The sequence below is a fragment of the Pongo pygmaeus genome, chromosome 2 (genome assembly GCF_028885625.2).
Source record: "Pongo pygmaeus isolate AG05252 chromosome 2, NHGRI_mPonPyg2-v2.0_pri, whole genome shotgun sequence".
In the NCBI taxonomy this organism is placed as follows: Eukaryota; Metazoa; Chordata; class Mammalia; order Primates; family Hominidae; genus Pongo; species Pongo pygmaeus.
In genome coordinates, this window is record NC_085930.1 from 99,456,560 (window position 1) to 99,461,083 (window position 4,524).

At 42.3% G+C, this 4,524-nt stretch overlaps 1 pseudogene; it reads left to right on the forward strand.

The window, feature by feature from the left end:
* Positions 1–278: 278 nt before the first annotated feature.
* Positions 279–2,733, forward strand: LOC129032884 (calcium-binding tyrosine phosphorylation-regulated protein-like; annotated as a pseudogene).
* The last annotated feature ends 1,791 nt before the right edge of the window (positions 2,734–4,524 follow it).

Consider the following 4,524-nt stretch of genomic DNA (forward strand, 5'->3'; position numbering starts at 1 on the left):
TTAGGTGAGGTTGAAACCCCCAACAATGCGTAGGCTCTGATCAGCTTTAGCCAACCAGTATCTCCTGACCCTCTGGCTCTAGGGATTGGCCAGTGACACACGAGGGGATGAGGGGGCATCATTGAATCCTTCCAGCAAGGAAAGATTTCTCATCCTCTGCAAAAACTAGTGCAAGAAGACCCTCTCTCTAAACCTGGAGAATGTATTGCAATGATGTTACAGCCTGGAACTCTGCAGCCATCTTGTTGCTGCTAAAGATAAGCTGGTCTGCCGGGACTATGCGAAGCCTGCAGATGAAGACGCTGCTCCATGAAGAAAATCTGAGGGTCTTGGAGGACTTCATCTCACCATGTGGATCTGACTTCTGGTCTTTTGGACTTCTCAGCTTCATGGGGCTATTACTCTCTTATTGTTCAACCAACTAGAATTGGGTTTTCAGTTGTAAATTATGTAACTTTGTTATTCATTCATTTACTCATTCAATCATTCATTCTGAATTTGGCTGAGTAAAGAAGGATGCCAATTTGTATGAACCAAGGAAAACTCAATATTGAAATGCACATACTATTTTCTGTTTTATGAAGGTTGTTTTTCTTCTCTTAACAATTACTAAAGCTTCCAAACTGAGCCTAACTGTAATAGCACAATGATTCCTGCAATGATAATTGAGCCTCAGTGTTCAGGAAGAATTCAAGCTAGACCACTGCTGATTGTCAAAGAAATCCATCAAGTACTTTATGAGTATTGCATTTATTTGTGCATCCCGTACTGTGATACATACTCATTATGTAAGTTAGAGTTGTAATAATTTGTTCTAATACATCATGTTTTCAAATATTATATAGAAAATAACATGTAACTGCAGATCAGGTGACGTTGTACCCCAAAGACCTTTCACCAACTACTCTTGTATTTTGGCTGAAGCATAGCTCACTCTCCTCATGGCACTGGCCTTCATGGCCTTTATTCATTCACTCATTCTGAAATTTGGTGGATAAAAATTGATGACTTATAAAAAATAGAAAATTGACTCCAAAAGGAGCTCATGATACTGAGCATAGCATTAAACCTGCAGCTACTTTCATTTTGTTTTTATTCAAACCTTCCTCATCTTTACTGCCTATATAAGTTAATACCCTTTTGGCAACAAGTGACAAAAGAAAAAAAAAAACCAAAATGACTTAATCAAAAGTAAGAGAGGATTCATTTGCTCTGGTGACTGAAATATCCGGGGTAGATCTGGCTTCCAGTGTGATTGAACCTGGGGGCTTATACAATGCCAGCAGATTATCCCAATCTCACTTTCTGTCTCTTGTCTGTTCTCTTCTGTGGCCACCCTCAGGCAGCCTCTCTTCATGTGGTGGTGCTCAGCAGCTGCATTCTTCATCACAGCTTCAAAGCCAGTAGAACAGAGCCTTCCCCAAAGGCCCTGCTTGGCTCAAATGCCCATTGCTAAGCCAATCTCTGTGGCTAAGGGTGGGGGACATGCAATGCTCTGATTGGCCAGGCTCATAGTACTCATACAGTCAGCCCTCCATATCCGCGGTTCTGCATACATGGATTCAATCAACTGCAGATCTAAAATATTTGTTTAAAAAACATTCCAGCAAGGGGGCAACAAGGAAGCTCTTAAGAGCACAGCTGGAAAGAAGCTGAGTTACAGATATCCTGCCAAAATATTTTTTTCAAAGCCCAGACTTGCCGTACCCTATAGCCTCAAGACTCTGCTCAGGGAAATTAGCAGAGCCATTCTCAAAACCAACCCATAGAACATGACCCAGTTTGCAGTTGTTTATTTTAGAGAACTTATTATGTATAGAGAAGGGACTACTTCTCTGGATGAAGTGGTCAGAAGGAACAGAATCTAAAGTACCTACACAGATGGAAAAATCTACAAAGACAAGGACAATGCAACCGGAACAGGATATAGTGACAAAACCACCCAGTTTCCATCCATTTATGCTGAGCTAGGCACCGAGCAAACCGAAGCAGTTCGTGATCTTTCTTCCAAACCAGCCACCCCTAAGACTACTGCCCCACCCTCATAACCATCTCCAACAGCTGTTTCACCAGAGTTTGCCTATGTCCCAGCTGACACAGCTCGGTTTGCTTCTCAGATATTAGCAATGGCAGCAAGTGAAGTAGGACAACCACCACGATATTCTAACATGTGGACCCCTTATTGTCTAACTGATAAGAATCAACAAAGTCACCCATCACTGCCACCTGCACCTGGGCCTTTTCCCCAAGCAACTCTGTCTATCTAATCCTAAGGATCCACAGTTTCTGCAGCACCCACCAACTTACAAGATGATCTCCAACTTACAAGATGATCAAAGATAGTAAGACCAGTGCCCCCCCTCCCCACCTTTTATCTTAGTAGGCTCAAATCCTCAGAAAGCACAGGAATGGAAACCTCTTTCTGGACATGCTGTTGTTTCAAAGTCAGAAGTCTTGAAGAGATATGCTGCAGTATAAGTGCCCATTGCTGTTCCTGCAGACGAGAAATTCCAGAAACATACCTTAAGTCCCCAGAATGCTCATCTTGCTACAAGTGGACAAGATGTCCCCAGGCCAGAAAGCCTTGTTTTTCTTTCTGTTTCTTTCTTAGTAGAAGGTGTAGCTTTAAAAAGTTCAGGATCTGGTGACAAATGTGCTCCCTTTGGAAGTTACAGTATTGCTTGGGAGATAACTGTGACTCGTGCTCACAAAGTTCGCAAAGCAGAAACTTAAAACTGATCCAGAAATGACACTGTTTGGGTCAACAAACATTCAGGGAGGAGTCTGCCACCAAGTGTAACGTATCAATAAACTTCAAACAAGTATAAAAAATATATATATTCTACAAAGGTTCAAAAAGCAAAACTTGAATTTGCCGCGCAACAAGTACTAGGATGAATCCACACAAATGAAGTGATGTGTAGGCATTGTGTTAGGTATTATAAATAATCTAGAAATGATTTAAAGTATATGGGAGGATGTGCGTAGGTTATGTGCAAATACTACACCAGGTTATATCAGAGACTTGAGCACCCACGGATTTTGGCATTTGTGGGGGTCCTGGAACAAATCCCCCCTGGATACTCAGAGATGATTGTAAATCCTCTGGAGCATATGGACTGAAAATGATGCTGTTTCTTTCAGAAAAAGGAATGAGGGAATGGACACTGGATGCCTGTATTAGGGCGCTTAACATTAGCTACTATAACAAGCAATCCCACGTATCCATGGCGTGACTCAACAATCAGTTGTATTTTTCACTCGTGCAAAGTCAAATGCAGAGATGTTTTGGTTGGGCAGCTCCCTTGGCAGCTCTCCACCAGCACTGACTCAGGAAACTAAGCCTCTTCCATCTTGGGAATGCTGCTACCCACATCACATAGTCTCCAAGATTGTTGTGGAAAGGGCAAAATGAACTGGATGAAGCGTAACTGCTCTCAGCTGCCTTGGCCTTGAAATGACCCAGCAAACTGCCCTTGCATTCACTGGTGAGAACTTAGTCACAAGGCCCACACAGATGCAAGGGGGCTGGGAAATACAATTTAGCCATGTGCCTAGGAAGAGGAAACAGATTTGTGGCCACCTGGCTTATCTCTGATACAAAGGCAAACGCAATCCATTTCAAATACACAGCCAGAATTGCCCACTGGCTCTACTCTGGTCAAACATTGAGTCAGAGCCAGCAGCGTCCTGAGAGGTGATCTGGTTCCACTCTCTAATTGAACAGATGCAAAAGTAAGAAAAAAAAGGGCCTTTCCCAGATCACTTGACACTGATGTAAAGTACATGGATTTAACTAAAAGTCTCAAAAAGGAATGAAGAGGCATTCCCTCTCTGCAGATGCCAGAAACTCCTTCCAACTACCAGCTTACGGAATCTTGCTCTTATCAAGCATGGAATAGTAGAAATGTGGCGGGTTTTATAGCCAGATAGCCCTGAGTTCAAATCCTAGTTCTATCTCCTTCTAGATTGAACAAAGAATTAAGCTCTCTGAGCCTCAATTTACTCATCTCCCCAACCACAATATTCAACAAGCATTCAATTCCTACTCTCTTCTTATTTCCTACTGTAATACCAGTGATACCTAGAGTTTTCCAGGAGTGACTGATAGTTACTCTTGGGCCCAAGAGTATAATATATTTTCCCAACTTTTTTATGGTCAGGGCACTAAACCCAAAAATACTTCCACAGAAATCTGTAGAAGCTCTGAGGGTGAGGAAGTATCTCTTTGTAGAGGTGAATTAACCTTTGTATAGTAAACATTTTACCCCCAGAATGTACTTTGCTGATTCAATTATCACAGTTCCTGCTAGAACTTGGCTAGCTAAGCTGAAAATGGAGATATACTAGCTTCTCTCCAGGTCTTAAACAAGAATAATCACTTCTTCATAGGAGGAAGTGGCTCCATTCTTGGAGGTGACCAAATTCTAGGTCCTTTGCAAGCCAGTGCCTGGTAGACTACCATCTAGCAGGAGACCTCAACTTGCCATTTGAACAAGACGCTAACTCTCAGTCCTCAGGCCA